Genomic DNA, 19,864 nt, shown 5'->3' on the forward strand with positions numbered 1-19,864 from the left:
GCAAAATTAGTCACAAATTTACCACATGGGTGTAGTACCCCCTTAAGAGTACTGAAACAATAAATTTCTCAAAAACTTCAATGTGTGTTTTTTTTCTAAATACGGATTTTGCAAATACGTCACTATGTGATACGGCCGTAGAAATATTACATACAGTTCTCCTAACTCCGTGATTACATGTAAATCTTTTCAAAATGTGTCTATGAGTTACAAGGGAAAATATATTAACCGATAAAATGTGTGCTGTCAAACTATGGGTGTGAAGGGAAAAGGACGGAACTACGGCTGTTTCAATTTGACGCTTGAAACAAGAACGATATGACAGCTTTCCGAGTGGTGATAAACTCTTCTAGACGTGATGAGCTCTGATGTATAAGAAACCATTTTAAACTTGCCGACGCGTGGCGCTTCCCGATTATCACGTAAACGTGATAAGACTTCCTTTTTCATTAATTGAACTTGTTAAATCAGCGAATCAATCAAAACTCTGCATTAGTATTTGGACATTTACTTCGCGAGCAGCATGTATTACAAGTGTAAATGATGTTTCACGGGTTTTTTAGCAACTTTCCAACATAACGAGCTGCAACTCCCATTTTCAAGGTATTTCCGCCCAAAATATGTACAATGAATTAGCCAAATTTTACAGCAATGTTGGTTATTACTCAAAGGGGAAATGTTGTCCGTACATGTATCTGTAATCTTCATCTTTTCAGTGAATTGCAACGTCTCTAGATTGCAATATAGCATTAATACATTCGACGTATTATCATTACGACCAACGGCCTCTTTACTGAATCGCTTGAACATGGCACTACTGCGTTTTGTTGCTGGAATAATGCGCATTTCAAAATTGCTCAACAAGTACCTTCACATTTAATATCGCTGACTTTTTAAGGGATCTGATAAGAACGTTTGCACAGTATTTTAGTGGGACATGAGTGCACATCAGACATATCGAAATGCATTCTGAATACGAGAAATGTCCTTCTGATATCAAGTTGTTGCTTTTTTAATTGGCAAAATAAAACACACTTTATGGCAAAGTATTAAAAAAATTTAATTTTTCATATTTAACAGTCCTCGTAGTAAAATTTATAAATCAACTGATGTACTTAAAGTGTTTGTAGCTGAGAGGAAAAGCCGAAGATCGTTTGAAAATGTTGACCTTTCGTATTGAATTGAAATGTACATACACTTTAAGTAAATATCATTAGATTTAACAACATTTTACTCAAGTTAGACTATCTTTTGAATAAAGTGCTCAATCCCAAAAGGAGAGCGTATAAAATTAAAGAACAGACCTTCCAGAATAGGTAGTCGTTACTCTGAGTTTCATGCCTACAAGGCAATCTTAAAAGGCATTCCTAAAAGGCAATCGTGTCGTCTGACGATTGCCTTTTAGGCATGAAACTCAGAGTAACGACTACCTATTCTGGAAGGTCTGTTCTTTGAATTTTTTTGAATTTTTATCATTAGATTTATAAATTTTACTTCGAGGACTTTGAAATAGCAAAAAATGTCAATTATTGATAATTGCCACCCAATTTTTATTATATCAATAAATCAAAATTATTTGATATGAGGACATTCTTCATATTCAGAATGCAATTCGATATGTCCGATAAACATAACATAACAGCCCCACAAAATACTGTGCAAACATGGTGCAAAGGTGGGGGACCGACCCCTTAACATGAGATAATTTTGAAGTACCCTTAGAGAATTTACTTACGGTAGACCACCTTATGTAAAATTGATACATCCGTGATCATTAAGCTCAAGTAATCATCCCTATATCTTAGGGCTAAAGACACAATAAGAAATGCACAGGAATTCGCATGTTCTCTGCGCTAGAAATCCCATAAGATAAATGGACAGCTTGCCGAGTTGAACTATAAATGTGCAAAGTGAGACGTTGTTAAGGGTTTGCCGCCCGGTTTTCCAAAGGGACAAAATACAATATAATTTGCTCGGGTTGCGTGAATTAGTGTACTCAAGTTATCGATCCAACAATTTAAATACTAAATGAACACTGCGATACTGGGTTCATCAAATGTCTATTTTATATATATACTGCGCCAATAAAGTATCCTTACACTTGGAAAAATAATCACAATTTCAAAACTGAACAATATTGGGGTAAATTTGTTTTTTAATAGATGCACTATCTAATCCTGCACATTATGACACCACATTGAATCCAATGTGACCTCTAGAAGTAAAGTTACAAGCAATTGAATAGACGAGGGTCCAGTTTTAAAAGTGACAAACTGGTCTATACAAGGCGCAAAAAGATTCCAACAAGCGAAACAAAGAGACAACACAGTTTCTTCAATGAAGCGTTATTTAAAGCAGTTTTTATTTCAGTTTTTACTTCTCTATGTTTTTCATAACTTTCATTTTATTTGTCAGTTCTTTTGTTTCAGTTTTCTTTTGTTCCTTTTGTTTAAAATTAAAGCCAAACGCATAAATTAGCCATTCACCACTCTCAAACCAGATGTCTAGTCTGTGGAGTTTTGAATAGGCCAGTTTGTCACTTTTAAAACTGGACCTTCGTCTAATCAAATGCTTGTAACTTTGTTTTCTTGAAGTCACATTGGATTCAATGTGGTGTCATAATGTGCAGGATTAGGTAGTGCATCTATTAAAAAAACAAATTTACCACAATATTGTTCAGTTTGGAAATTGTGATTATGTTTCCAAGTGTAAGGATACTTTATTGGCGCAGTATACAATTGTCTAAGATATAAATGTCATGGTGTTAAAACAGATCGTAGTCCAAACGTTGACAACTCTGTGCAATTTGTATTAGTCATGAATCATTTTAATAGCAATAGGTGTTTTTATTTTGGGAAAACCCTTAACTTTTACCAGATAATGTATTAGCTTTTCGGTTTGTCTTTTGGAAAATGTAAACCATTACAACAAATTCATTTGTTTTGGCTCGCTGTATATATAAGGTAAACGGTTCAGAACAAACCGGGGTCTCGCCTTCCGAGCGACTAACATACTCACCATAGCTCAACAAGACACCTATTATCTACGGTAATGGTATGTTTCTCACATTTTATCTACTACGTAATATCTACTACGTAATAGTGCTGTACAAAGAGAAGCTCTTTGTTTACAATATCGGAAACTAAGGTTGTTGGTTTACAAAAAAACCACTTGAACTGGTCATTCTGGTTGAAAACAGTTGATAGCCAATTTTAATTTGATCGACACTACTTCGCTCCATCCCGAAATACATAAATGACATTCGCAGCTGTGAAATGAAAGTAATGTTCTATCATTTTGGTAAATTAATAATATGCCCATCGGCTAGTTCTGTGAAAAGATCACACGCTTATGCCGCAGATGACATTTTGTCATCGAGTACAGGAATTGCATTAACGAAGATAACCTAAACCTCCATGGGAGAGGGAATGGCCGCATAGACAAATAGAATTTTGAAACACCTCCCTGTCGTTTGATTGTAAAAACCGATGAACATGCTATCTCTTCCCTGCTATCTCTCCCCTAAGATATTTTGTAAAACTATTTCAGTAAAGAATACGGAACCTCTACTTTAGTTACATTGGTAACTACATGGTAAGTAAGAATAGATCAACAGCCATATTCCAAGAATTTTATTCTCAACCTTATACATTATGCAGGTGTACTCTAAGGCGATCGAGATATAAATAAAACATCCGAACTGTTGAAAGTTTGATGAAATGTATGTTTGCTCATGACTCGCTACCCACTTCAAAGAATCAATTCATGTCGTTTTTTGTCATGAATTGTGGCTCCTCGAGTAACCATTTTCAGCGCTCTACTCCACAAGCTTTAGTCTCCTTCACAGCTGGATTATTTTGTTCCTAACAAATATGTTCCCGATTGAGCCACATGGAGTCTGGGCCAGAGACTATTGCAGACCAATGTGTTCTTGTGTCGATGGCCAAAGCAATTAATTTTGCAACATATATTGTGATGGAACTATTCATTCTAGGGCCCCAATAGATAAACCATCGCCCATCGTCACAACTTGTATTTTCATTCTTGATCAAGAATATGACAACAGTGCACCAATGAAGATGTGAATCAGATACAACCTGATACATGTACACTGCAAACAAAAAATATTTTACTTAACACTGAGTAACAAATTACTCATTTGTTGAGTTGTGACCTAATATGAGCTCAATGTTGAGTATTTTTTTACTCAACTGTTGAGCTGTGACCGTTTTACTCATTGATGCTTACTTGTTTAAGATGAGTGGTGTCCTCGAACTACAACAGCACGCCAAACCCTTCTGTCCTGCATGGCCGTTCCCAAATCCATAACATCCAGTCCAGTGTCCTGTTTCAATACATCCACGTATGTTAGAGGGGGTCTACCAGGTTTTCTGTTTCCATATTTTGGTGCCCAATGGATCAGCTTAGCTACAGGTTCATTTTTGCTTCTGTATGCGTGCCCAGCGAAACGTGTCCTCCTCTCTCTGATCTTCTGTGAAAGTTTCGGTAGGTCACCATATAGCTCTTTGTTCGTGATGTGCTGCTTCCAATTGATGTTGTATACTGATCTAAGCATTCTTGTGTAGCAACCATCAAGTTCTTTGCATAGTTGAGGCTATTACATGCTCTCCATGCAGCTGCTTTGCGCGTTTTTACATCTTTTTCCGTGCTAGCCATCCATGCACTCAGATACTTGAAGTCGCTCACCTCTTCTAGTTTGGTGCCATTGTTTGTCTGTATAGATATCTGTTGATTGTGGTTGAAAGACATGAACTTAGTTTTTGAAGGGTTCATTTTGAGGCCTACTTTTCCAACAGATGGTTCAACCCTTTGCAGTAGCTCTTGTGCTTGGTGGATCTCCTCAGACAATAGGGCTATGTCGTCTGCAAAGTCTAAATCTGTTAGCACTTCAGGTCCGATCCGTCTACTTCTTCTCTTCTCCAGCTGGAATCCAAGCTGCTCTTCTTTGCCTTCAAATGCCTCCCTCAATGCATAGTCCAATACCACCACAAAGAGGTATGGGGCAAGGGTGTCTCAATGATGAGTAAAATATTTTTAGAGTGTATTAAAATAATTTGATACTCATCTATTTTCAAAATAACAAAGGACAAGACTGTCACATTTATGTAATATTAGACATATTTGAATGGAGGATAGTCCGATCAACAACCTCATCATTCCCCTCTTTCTCAAATGAAAAATGTTGGTATGAGGACTGAAAGATGTTTTCTTTGGATTTTAAGAGCCAGAATTCAAATTCACATTGAAATATTATCATACCAGCATTGAAGTCCTAAGGTGGAATCCACGAATAGCTTCAATTAGGCCTCTTTTTTTGCACAATAACAATGTCAAAACCATCCACTCGACACAATAACGAATACAATAATAGTGATATATACAATAACAATAGCTTCACTGGCCATTACACAAATTTTTGGCTTTTTGAAACTAACATTTTTGTATATTTTTGTACCATATTGTCGAACGCACGTAATTTGTCCGTCCTAGTTTGCATTATCTTTCTTTTCAAGCTTTGTGGCAGCCGAAACTTTATTGATAGATTTACCGTGACAATAAAAGTGTGTGAGTGAAACTGTGATTTTTTTGTTCAACTTTAATCAATCTGTGAAGCGACAGCCATGAAGAAAGTAAGTTTTTACATTATTATTTCAACCTGATTTCACATGGCATTTAATTGACATTTCGTTAACTCAAATACTATATAACTTTAATGGTTGCTATAACTAGATTACATGCGTTTAGGTAAAAAATGATATTGATTAAAAAATGTTATTTATTGAATCCTAAAAATGTGTGCCAGTACTATTGGGAAAAGGTTTTGTTTACATGTACTTTAATAGAAGATGATAGATCACAAAATATTCCTTGAAGGAACCTGTCAATCCTTTGAATGATAAATAGTCAGTTATAAGATATATTGAACACAAATTACATATTTATAAAGCTATAAACAATCACAAATCCTTGTTATTTCTGATTGTTTTATCACCATTACGCGGAATACCTCTGTTTGCTCTATTAGTTACACAAGTGCATTTGGGACTTGGTATTACTAATTATTCTCTTGCATCAACACGACCCACAAAGTATCGACCTCTTCTGTCATGTCTATTGAGGTGACAGCTTTGCCTGATTATTTTATATCAATTTTAGAATTGCAAATCATATAGCAGTTAAAATCCATGTTATTATTATACAGCCGACCATGATGACTGGGCTGACTGGCTTTTAGTTTGACAAGCTTGAAACATTTGCATGAAGAAATATTCTCAATTCAAACGCTCGTCCAGTGAGGAATATTTTGACTACTATAAAATTTAATTTGCACCAAGCTTGTGACATTAACCCTAACAGAACTAGGACTCACTAAAGCTCACTATTAAAACCACTCTGCGTGCATGCATTCCACGGGACTTGATGACGCAATCAGACCAAGTCATATATACCCAGGGAATCGTTGGCCGGGCCAACGTCACCTGTGTAGCTACATGCTGGGGATCTTCTGCGTGGCATGCGAGGGGTCCCAGGTTCGAATCCAGGGGTGCCAAGTGACTTTCTTCTTCATCTTCTCTCCTTTTTCGTTCCTTCTTTCCTTCCGATAGCCAAAAACCTCGGGTAGGGTTAGGGTTAGTGACCATGCATATTTTCCCTATATGCCTTCTTAACCCTAACAGAACTAGGACTCACTAAAGCTCACTATTAAAACCACTCTGCGTGCATGCATTCCACGGGACTTGATGACGCAATCAGACCAAGTCATATATACCCAGGGAATCGTTGGCCGGGCCAACGTCACCTGTGTAGCTACATGCTGGGGATCTTCTGCGTGGCATGCGAGGGGTCCCAGGTTCGAATCCCAGGGGTGCCAAGTGACTTTCTTCTTCATCTTCTCTCCTTTTCGTTCCTTCTTTCCCTTCCGATAGCCAAAAAACCTCGGGTAGGGTTAGGGTTAATGCGCTAAAAGTAAGAAATGCCCTTTGATCTATTAAGACGAACTACTAACACTACTGTTATGTCAGCGTTGCCGCACATAAAGCCTGTCTCAAAACAATTGTGCAAGTGAAAAGAGCCCTCTTTGGCAATTAGAAAATACAGTTGTGACATGATGCTTACATCAACGTCAAGGGCACAGTCTTAGCCCTCAAATGCCGTTTGTTCTGTTCAATTCGCTTGTTTTAATCTCGAGATATGTGTAGTTAAGAACAAAAGGGTAAAATCACAATTATGCCACTTTTACTAGGAAAGAGGACTGTACATGTAAATCAATGATAGCTGATGATGCGTCTAATGCACTCCCGGCTTCGGGCTCGTGCATAAGAAGCAACAACAATTCAGCGCGCGTGCATTATTTTGTCTTATTTCTCTCCCAAAACGTAATACGCGATCATTAACCTTATAAGTGTGCAATATTTGTTTGTCTTTTAACATGTCTCGAGTGACAAAGTGAACAGTATTTACCATAATAAAATAATTGACATGCACATGTATTTAATTTTACAGCAGAATATGAAATATTTATTTATCTTTTAATCTGTTTTAAGTGGAAAAGAGAATCATTATACCTGTATCATGATAAAACAGTAAAAACAGTACAATTTTGTATTGTTGTGTATAATAATCTCTATATTTTTTTTATAATTGATGCATTCTTTTAATTTCACGAAGGAACTCTGATAAACTTGATGCTATAATTGATTTACATGTACAACCTTCTTCCCTAGTAGAAGTTGTTCAATGTTTATCCCCGTGTCAATCTCAAAGCAACACATGTTATTCAGTGTATATAAAGGGTCAATAAAATTTGCCCCCTTTTAAATAACCAGAAGTGAAATTCCTTGTTACAAAAACGTCCATTTCTTCGTAACTACGAGTCTCGCTAAGTATACTAAGTATATATCTTGGTGTAGATTATTCATCCAGTAGTTCAAAACATTAGTTTGTAAATTAAATCTAATACTGGAACTAATTTGCAACTCACTTTGCTACGTTGCGTCCGAAAACATCGGACTTCGTCAGGCATCTGATTGAAGATGTTGTGATGACGTCAGATGTTGTGACGTCAGACGGCGAGGAATGTCTCGTAACGCCGGGTCCCATGCGCGTGACAACATTTGCGTTTCAACCTACGGTGTTTGCATGAGAAAATCACCCCGAGGAGTGTCAAATTGAAATCGAGTTTGCAAGGACATCGAGCGGATAACATCCTGAGAAATGCGGAACGGAAGCTGTTAAACGAGAGAATTAGGCAGACAAACTTTACAATAGATGTGCTACACCAGAAAAAGTCGGATTTAGAAGATCGTTTATCCAACTTACTTCCGGGTACGGAATACGACAAGGTTGCCGAATTCAACAGGGTTGCACAGCTGAGTCAACACGCTGTAACCAAGGGACGCCATCTTGAAAAATTTGCGAAATACAAAACTGCATCGCAACAAAGATCGCAAGCGGACCTTGATAAGAATTGGAGATCAAGTTCTAATAACCCTGATTTCCAACGGAAATGGGTCCGGAACCTGTCGGATAGGAATTTGAAGGATAGTGAAGTATCTGTGTTAGCCAAGGGACTTAATTACGCGGTTGTTCCAAACAAAATTCCCACAGCAGATTTCATCACGGCTACGGAAACCGCGATTAAGCAGGCGATTAGACCCATCAAAGGCTGAAAATCTTCGTCACAAGGTCAGTAACACACTTCGTAACACCAAACCCCCACCTCCTAATATCACCAAAGAGGAAAAGAAAGCTCTTGATGAGCTGAGCAAGGACAATAACATTGTTATCGTACCTGCCGATAAGGGCAAGTGTATTGTTGTTCTGAACAAAACTGACTACAATAGCAAGTGCCAACTGTTGCTCAAGGACAAGAAAACTTATAAACCCATAGGTTATAACCCTACCAACGGTTATAGAAAGCAAGTGTCGGAGTTTATCAACAAAATCTACACTGCTGGGGCGGTGGACCTCAGTCTCAAATTTAGATTGACCCCCTACCGAACCGAGCGTTCCAGCTTTTTATGGCCTGCCTAAGATACACAAGCCAGATCCCATACCAGTGAGACCAATAATTAGTAGCATTGGCTCGGTTACATACAACTTAGCCAAACACGCATCGAAGATTATAGGACCGCTTGTCGGAAAATCCCCACACCATCTTGTCAATACACAGGACTTTGTAAAGAAAATCCGCGATACCTCAGTGGACGATAACGAGATCATTACTTCTTACGATGTGAGCGCACTTTTCACCTCCATTCCACCGGACGACGCCATCAAGGTTGTGAAGGATTTCTTATCGGAGGATACCACTTTGAGTGAACGCACAGATTTAACCGTTGAACAAATTGTTGAACTTGTCACCATCTGCCTCAAAACAACTTATTTCTCGTACGATAATAAGTATTTCATCCAACAATATGGGTGCGCGATGGGCTCAGCCGTTTCCCCAATTGTGGTTAATCTCTACATGGAGAAATTTGAACAACACGTGCTGAGTAGTTACCCCGGTAAACCGCCCAAATTGTGGCTTCGTTTTGTTGACGACACATTCATCATCATAGACAAAAGCGAGTCGGAGTCCTTCTTTAATTTCATTAATCAAGTTGACCTGAACATCAAATTCACTCAGGAGGAATGTGTGGACAATAAGTTAGCTTTTCTGGACTGCTTGGTTCATTTGAACAGTGACGGTACCTCAACTCAACGGTTTATAGAAAGCCCACGCATACCGATCACTATTTACAATTTGACTCACACCATCCGCTGATCCACAAATTAGGCGTGATCAGAACCCTCCAATACCGTGCGGACACTGTCATAAGCAATTCTGAGGACATTCCGGAGGAAAAGATCACCTACAGAAAGCCCTTGGAAATTGTGGATACCCCGGTTGGGCGTTTACCAAAGCGAACAAAACCAAAGACTCCACTAAATCCACCACAGGAGAGGTAAACCATGACAATCGCACACAGGTAACCATCCCATACATCGCTGGATTATCGGAAAGGCTCAAGAACTCTTTCAAGTCCTTCGGCATTACTACGTGCTTCAAACCTACCAACATCCTACGGGGAAGCTCGTGCATGTTAAGGACAAACCCCCAGAGATAAACAGTGCAATCTAGTTTATGGCATTACCTGTGCTGCCCCGGACTGTGGTGACTCCTATGTAGGCGAGACAAAACAATCTCTACGAGCGCGTTTGAACCAACACAGGCGCCCTAGCTCCAGCGAAGCCCAAAACTCCGCGGTTTACAACCACTGCAACAAGAAAACTGAACATTTCTTCAACCCTGAGGAAGCGGTTATTCTAGATAAGGAGGAGAAGTGGTTTGAGCGAGGAGTCAGAGAATCCATATGGGAGAGAGTGTAGGTCTCCGCGATTGCCGGAGCATTGAAAACTCCGCTTCCAGTTGTCACGCGCATGGGACCCGGCGTTACGAGACATTCCTCGCCGTCTGACGTCACAACATCTGACGTCATCACAACATCTTCAATCAGATGCCTGACGAAGTCCGATGTTTTCGGACGCAACGTAGCAAAGTGAGTTGCAAATTAGTTCCAGTATTAGATTTAATTTACAAACTAATGTATACTAAGTATAGATAGGCAAAATTTTTCGCCAACATAAATATCATACTGGAAACGTTTGATATGACTGTAACCGTTAGTTGTCAGATTTGTTAGTCGTGACTGGAATATTCGAAAATGTACTAAGATATACATCATATATCGAAATTTTAATATCATTTGTAAAAATCTAAATTCAAGGCCGGATAAAGTGTACTTTTATTCTACTTGTCTGTAAGTTTGTAGCTTACTTTTCAGATACAAAATATGAGTGTTTCTTGGAAAAGTGACTTCTTTGCATTCTTTGCAAGGTCTCCACGCTTTATAACAAAAGGCGCTGCTCACTGGTGTAGTTGCCTGGCTTAGCCATTTTCACCAATTCTGATTTACATACGTCCGTCGTACCAGTGAGTGATCAGATTGTTGAATATTCAGACAGCTTTGCAAACTAGTCTCGGTCCCAGCAGATTGCTCCTTCGTCTCTAACCAAAGTGACAAAATAATAGAACAAGATTGATTTTGTGTAGGCTTACCATGTATTGTTAGTAATACAGTTCAGGTAATACACGACAATAATAATGGAGTATTATCGATCCATTGGCTCGATGATCGTGAAAATTATACTCCAAACAGGTCGATCGGGTGTAAAATGTGCAGAGGCTCCGAAAGATTTTTAATATGGGGGCATCAAAATGAGGCCATGCTCCAAGGCGCGAAACGCTGAAGGGGTGTGTATACCCCCTCCCGCACCAAGCGCGGAAGCTTTTCAAATGCATACATTTTTAAATTAATTGTACCTTACAGTATGAATTGTACCATAAAATTGTGAATTTTACACTAAAATATGACTTTAACCCTAAATTATGAATTTGACCTTAAATTATTGCCCCCCCACCGGTTCCGGAGCCACTTTTTCAGTTTCAGTTTCTGTTCAAAGTTTGACCTTTGAACTATTTATTTCAATCTCTTTAGACCCCTTGCGGGTATGAGAGATAATCAACGTATATAATACATATAGATGGCGCTATAGTACAAAATACAATGTAAAGTTTCACACAAATATTAAAAGAAGTATACAAAGCCATATTTTTGATAAGGTGAATGGACAATATACTTAACAGTATGAAAGCACACAAAAGCTAATGATAATACAAAATACAGATAGACAAATATATAAAATTATATTTAAACTGAATATTATGAGGTAAATTTAGAACCAATAACTTTAACATATTTACAAAGGTCAATAAGCACCATTTTGTCATTTGAGTTTAAAATTTCTAATAAGTTGGTATCATTTGACTGCTTGAGCAGATGTGGATGTAAATATTTATTTCTCTCAGAGTTGAAGAAATCGCATACAAAAAGGTAGTGGAATTCATCTCCAACTGCATTATTTTGGCAAGATTACAATTTTTAAGCCACTGCTTAGGAAACAAAATTTCGAAGTTAGATGACGTACTAAAAACTTTGAATATCGGTCAAAGTTGGTGCTTCCGGTTGCAAATTTTAAACATTGCACCTCATACGTTTCATGGAACGAGGGAGGGATCAGCCTCATCATAATGAATCGTTTTCAGGACGTCATCGAAATTTTGGTTTGATCCCTTAATTGGATTTTTATTTCAGGCGTGTCAAGAACAGGAACCCAATTCACATAACCTTCTTCGATGGCACTCGAATCTCCAAACACCCTAAATGAACAAATGCTCTGTAGGCTTCACTCTCTACTCTGCCCTTCAGCGCTCAATCCCAATCGCAAGCGTTTTTGACATGCTTATTTTTTTTTTATTATTATTATTATGCTCACCGTAGGCGTTTGTAAATGAGCTCACTTGGCTTTAGTGACTTAATCAGAGTGACCGCAACTGGCAGTCTGCCTGGTAATCATTAATATAGAGATCAACAAGATTACATAATTTTTTCAGAGTTTCAATCACTCCCTGCAAAATTATAAATCCAGTCTTGAAGTTACTACACTTGCACTTGCAATCCACATTAGTGTTAATTCATGCAGATTTGTGTATTCCCCACACAAACACGAGTTACGAGTTGCTTTCTAAACATACCGTAAAAACTCGATAGTTAGCATATGTGCTTATTATCGAGCGCTTTTGAAAACATGAAATTTCAAGGTGTACTTGTTCGTATATAACTATGTGTATCGATGATTTACTCAAAACCATTTACACTTCTGTCGATGGGGCTCTTCATGTATGCATGTTTTAAAACCACTCGATAATAAGCACATATGCTAACTATCGAGTTTTTACGGTAATGGCTTATGTTATAATCAGCGCTGCAAATCTTGATCAAATGCGTTCCTTACGCGTCATGCGCTACTAAGTACTTGGTCCACTTTTTAAACTGCTTCTAAAAGTGATGCGCATAGTCATGATAGTGTTTCCATTAAATTGAACCGCTCAAAATTCGAATCTAACCACAACTCCTTTTGCATCCAGAAAACTAATTTGAGATGGACCTGTGAAATGGCTTACACGTACAAATGACGTACCTGGCCAGCTTAGCTCAGTGAGTTACTGAGACAAATATTGCTCTTCTCAGGTGAGTTAAGACTTATCTTAATATGCTCTGACCAAGTACTCGATTTTGAAACTTCAAAATACATAACGGTGCTATATAATGTCGAATTCACTTCCATTGCGTATTGAAAGGCAACTCTGCTTTCAAAGCCTACAAGCCTACAAAAACATTGTTTCGAAGCCTTACGTGCGATATTTTCTTTGAAATGAACACACGGAGCCTTGTAGAAAATGATACAAACACACAAGTGTAGTATGAAATTACTGTTTAGGTTGTCATGGTTAAAGCGATACAAAATATATGGTTATGTAGAGCTCGTGTGAGAGAGAAATGGAGAGAAAGTAAGCTGTAGAGAGGGATGCACAGAGAAAGAAAGAGGGACGTAGGGAGGGAGGGAGGGGGAGGGAAGGAAGGAGGGAGGGAGGAAGAGCGGTAAAGAGTGATGCAGAGTATCAAAGAGGCAAACACACAGAGAAAGAGAGAGACAAAGAGCCAGGCGTGTCCGTGAACCCATATTATAAGCATCACTTTTTGCAATAACACCGTGACATTTAGGGAAAAGGATAGTGACTTCAAATATTATTAAGCGTCACACCTTAAAGCTACTTGTCCTTGACATTGCTATCGGATATTATCGTCATTAGCTAACACATCTAATAACTTGCCTCATCCCAAGGCATGAAGTAGTTATAATCATCGTTAACAACGCATAGTCCTCATTTTAGTCGAATCAACCTGAAGCGTCAACCTCCTACGTGACTGCTGTTCCATATAAAATCTTTCCCTTCATAATTATCTATAGTGCTACAGATAGCACTTTAGTATGAAGTGAACACTTGTGATCATACTGTGCGCAAACACCTGTATTGTTTTGTCGGTTTCGCATTCACGGCTACTTGGGGCCTCAGATAACTGTTGATTCCACACCGTGTGAGAGGTGTTAGACCATTAAACTTTCAATGTTCACGCAAATTTGCCATGGAATACAATCTCTCTAACTCAAGTTTCTTGAAGCTTTCTTACATCTCGATTAAAGAAAATACTCCATATTCATATTCCTTAGTGTTTTATTACTAAAAACTAAGACGTGATCGTTATCCCTCTAGCTTCTATAAATTGCATGAGCATATATATTTCTGCTATATATTATATTATGCAGACATGGATATGCTCATGTGTACTTCATGTGATATCACTTGACGCGGTATCACTTGAAGAAGCCGCGTATTAAAATACTAAGAACCGTAACTGTGTTGTATTCTGTAAAGAATCTCCTTAAAATAATTATAAAATATGCTCCACTATTCGTCCATTTGTCTCTATTTTATTCTTACCATCAAATTAAAAGTTAGGAACATTTATCCAAATTATCTTAGTTTGAAAACCTAATAACTCAAATAATTCCCTTTTCCAAATAAGTACCATTTTTTGCTTTATGCGTATCAGAATGCAAAATCTTGTTTGAAAAAGAGTTTTACGCTACATTTTGCATCTAACGGACTATCAATTCAGTACATCCAACTGCAATATGTTTCATACATTTTTATTTTTATTTCAAACCTGTTTTTTCTATCAGCAATGGTCATTGTTTTCGGGCAGTAAGCTTATAATATCAGTTATTCTAGCCATAGTTGTTTTTGAAAAGGGTGTTCCTCGATATGGTGTGTACGTAAATTAATATTAAAGTAATATTAACAAGGCGATAAAACCAAATAAGTCCTCCATCGCTTCACGCAATTGCATTTCACATTAATTTTGATATAATTGATTAAAAAAAAGCCAAAACTGAATAATATTCATGAACGACACTGGTCAGTAGCAACTTTAAAAAACGGCAGTCACTGATGATATATCAGTGTCTTGATTAATGTTATACCCCGCCGGTGGTACTTGAGACAAAAACGTCTTAATGTCAATATTATAAGATTACCCTCTGGGTTCCAACTACTTCAATATGTCTATGTGTAGAGACAAGTGCTTGAAAACAGTTTGTCAAAACATAACGTTTTGTTTTGTCTTTGTTCTTAGGTATTCAATCTCAATATCTACTTGAACTAGCATTATATTCTATCACAGGCTTAAATATAAATGGATGGAAGTATTCCAGGACATTTTGTCATATCATTAAACAGTCGTTTACGGAGTCACGACTGTCTATTGGTTCTTTCCAATTTATTTCTTTCTTCTGCTTTCTTTCCGACAATCTGCTTTTTCTGCCACAAACAACATAGCAGGGTAACACCACTTGTACACATGCATTGTTATTACTACGTGCATAGGGTATTTATAGATTTGGGGTCAAATGTCATTAAGAGCTCACTTCCGGCCCGAGACGAAATACCTTCTTCTACAACAAACAACCCGGGCAAACAACATAGCAGGTTCACACGTGGATTGATGTAACCCAGTGTATATGTGTGGGTTTTATTTGGGGTCAAAGGTCATTAAGGGTCACTTCCGGTTCTAGATGAAATACCATTAAAATGCCTCTTCTGCCACAAACAACATAGCAGGGATTCCACTTGCACTCATACATTAGCCTATCCCTATGGTTGGTCACAAATGTACATATGTATATTTAGGGTCACAGGTCAAAACGACTGTCTTCATGGTCGCAGGATCACAGCACTTCTAGTTTGTTTTTGTTATTATCTATCATTCATTCGTTAAAGTTCAATTTATCTTAAATGTCAGGTGGAAATGTCATTCTTGATTTAGAAGCTTATCGATGACGCTCTCATGTCAAAATCAAGATAAACAAGATAAAAATGCTTAAGAACATTAAATCATGGCATTAACTTATGTTTATTTTATTATTTCAAATAATTTCAAATCCGTCAAATACAATAACTTTGTATCCGTTATGTTCATAATGTTAAAATATTATAAGGATCCCAATTTTTAATCAACTTCTGAAATTATGTATTGAACAGTTCGGAATTTAATTTCCATTTATTGCCTTTTGTATCAACTATTCATGCATTGTTATGCTATTATTCTTTATTAAACCATTAATTTGAATCCAGTAACCCTTTTCTATCAAATATCAATATTACTTTCTAGACGAGGAGACTCAAATTATCTCGTGTTGTTCGTTGCTAGAGCGACAGACCCAACACATACTTTTACATAATATAGAACAGTTTTATTTCACACTTGACCATTTTATTTGAAGTACTTTTTAGTCATGGTTTTGGGAAGACAAAATAAGTTTTACGTTTCTTCCGCTCGTTACATACAGTTCTCATGAGTGAAAAAATAAGGACGTGTAGTCACTGGTTATGCATGATTAGCTGATTAAATCATGTCAATGTGTCTTCATTTGTAAATTAACCAAAGTAGCATTGCGTGATCGGGTGCGTCTTCAAGCATTTACACTTACATAAATAAATAAATAAATGTAGACATTTATATAGCGCTTTATGCCGTAAACAGCCTCTAAGCGCTTTACATTTATTCCGCCGTCATTAGAATATGTCGGAACCACGTTTGCAGCCTACAAGTGGCGCAGGGTCCATCAGTACAACGACTGTGACTACCCCTAACAGCTTCCCATTGCACCTGGGTGGGGTGAGGCAAGCGAGGCAAAACGCCTTGCCCAAGGGCGCAACACGGTGGTGGGACGGGGAATCGAACCCACGCACGTCGAGCAAGCTCTCAGAATATGAGTCCAAGGCCGTAACCACTGAGCCACCGTGCCCTACATGTTTAGCATGCATCTTTGTAGTAAGAGCATGTAGTCTAATGTAACAAAAATTATTGCCGTTTTGTTTGGTACCAAAATATCATTATGAAGAAACTATAATAATTTAAGCTCACTTTGGTGCTTGATGAGCAATCATGCCATCCTACTTATCTATAAACAAATGTGTTGATGTTGGGTTGTGGATGCATAGCAACACTGTAGTGGGTTTATCGTGTAACTGAGTACTGACATTTACACCAGCATGTCTTTGTAGTAGTAGCATGTAGTCCAATGCAGATCTGGATGGATTCGATCTATCACAGTCATCCATTAATTAAATGGGCATCTATCACACTATTACCGTAGGTGGCAAATAATCCATTATACAACCCGGTGGCGGCACGGCAAATCAGATGGTTTAATTAGGTGCAAATTCACTACCACACTCCTTTTAAATACAAAATAGTCAATACACATTTCTAGCTTCATCTTAAATACAAAACTTCACTTTAACTTTAAGTGGATTGGGTGATGATGGCGTTTTTATTAAAACAGAGTAAAACGAGTTGCCAATTATCTGCAATCATATTTTCCATTATTATGACGTGGAGTGGGCTTTGTCATACGTAAGCCTTACTTTGGGGCATTTTTCCTATCCACGATTCAACAACATTGGTATTTCGGCATTAACTTGCATTGAGCCAGCCATATCGCACCTTAGGGGAACTTATATATTTTCTAGCGGTTAAGACATCACTTTAACCCTTCGCTCTTAGGTTTATATTCTATTTTCAACTATGGTTTGTGCAATGTATTGACAAGGATGTGGGCACGAAATACTTTATACAAACATCTCTTTGAAGTCTTCCACAAAATAGTAACTGAATTGCGAACAAATAGGTGTTTTATACCCTCGTCGAGCTTACACAATTGGTCTATATTGAAAAAGGACACACAAACTACACTGCTTAAATGAATTTGGCATTTTTCATCTCCACCGGGAATCGAACAGATGTACCATAGTGCAGTTATGTCCACGGCAAATTCACCGTGACCTTTCCAGCCATAAACCCGCTTAGTGAAGATTAAACCGAGATATGCAGTACTAAACCATTATAGTAATCGATTGTCCAATGCAAATTCATTACCACGTGATAATATTAATCCAATAAGCGATCGAATTGTCCGCTACGGTCGACTAATCCAATGATTATATATCATGATGCTAACTAGTTCATCTCCTATATCTACAACACAGCGCTACCAGTAGGGGTCAATTGCCTATTGTGAGTGCCCCTGTGTTGTGTAGATATATGTAGTTAACAATAACTGCATGATGCCTTGACCAAAAGCCAAAAAGCAATTAGTCTGCCATACTACATTATGGTCAGCTGTTTTTTCTTCTACTTCGGCCGCCTTCATTTAATACTGACGATTAATTGACTACCATCTGGCTGCATCTCCTTAGCTCCTTCTTCTAAACTGTTCTGTTCTTGGTTTGAGCTCACAACTAGAAGTTTGGCTTGCACAAGGTTCATTCTTGTCCATTCTTTGATGTATGGTCAGTTTATAAAACAAAGAATAAGTCCTAGTAACTGTCAAGTTAGTTTCAAATTCTGGATAAATGTTTTCTATTGCGATGTTGATGTTTTTGTATGATTAACCATATACTTTCACAAGTCACAGGACAATAATCCCATAAACAAAAGATTCTATACTGTACACAGTATACCACAAGAAACAAAATTACATTCATGTTATCACGAGATTACTTTGATTCCTTCGATTTCATTGACAGCCAATTCTCAGATTTAACCCGTTCAATACAAATGTTTCACTAATAAAAATATGTCAAAACCATATCATCTTGACATAGCAAGCTGACAACGTGTATGCATTTCAGACCCTGCCCTGAGAAATAAATTATATTCTTCTCACAACGTACGTATTGATTACATCTAAATACCATGTCCTAGTTATTTCTATCCATTTAATAATTTCCCCGAAGTGGTCTATGAACTAGGTTTTTATTTTGTCACCCATGCATCATAAAGACGATGTGTAGTCTCCATCGTCTTACAGACAAACAATCCAATCCCACAATTCTTTTCAGCATATTCAGATTTAACATCATCAAATAACGTCTCTAAAGCCTTCCGTCCCAATTTGCAGTGTTTTTACATTTCGGAAAAGGTTACACAACAAATCAATATTAAAAATCAAAGAAATTGGGCATATTTTGTAAAAAATTTGTATCAGGTATTAAACGTAGGCTTGAAACCAAGCATCTGACCAAGATTGAGAAAGATGTGTTGTTATCCAGATTTTTAATGTATTTCTCAAGCCGCCAGTTTCTACGTAAAATCACAAGTGTCACTATTCTGAAACTGGGATGAAAAAAATTGATAGTCTTCGCGGTCCAGTAGTTCGAAATTTCAATGGTCACCAATATATTTCTTTTTGTTTGTTTACTTGCTTGTTTGTTTGTTTGTCTTTCAGGAAAATATTAGTTTGACAAAAATTGAGTCACTTCGTAAGGTAGGTAGAGCCATGTATACTATCAACATTCAGAATAGATGAGAATTCAATCAACAAGCTCATCCCCAATTTTTTCTCCATCAAAATAACGGTTTTGGTATCCGTGGAAGGCCCATAATTATTGTTCTCGCTGACACTATGAAGTATTAGGTTATGATATTTTGTTCGGATTATGTAAGCCAAATTGAGTAAACTGGGTTATCGAAGGTTTCATCTGACACACACTTCTGAGTAAGTTAAGTCTCTTATATTCATACCTTTAACAATAGTATACATCTGCTTCCTAGGAACAATTCTAACGAGCGATGCAATGGTCAGAGAGATCTAACATCTTATTTTTGTTTTCTATAATTAAAAACAAAAATTAATTTTTTGTTGCTATATTGTTACTCTTTCGTTTTAGATTTACACAATATAAACACTTATATACAAATACTACATTGTTTTAATATATATTTGCTATTATTACCTAAGTGTCTTTTATTTCCAGAGTTGTAACTTTGAA

Source organism: Amphiura filiformis, chromosome 1 (assembly GCF_039555335.1).
Source record: "Amphiura filiformis chromosome 1, Afil_fr2py, whole genome shotgun sequence".
NCBI lineage: Eukaryota > Metazoa > Echinodermata > Ophiuroidea > Amphilepidida > Amphiuridae > Amphiura > Amphiura filiformis.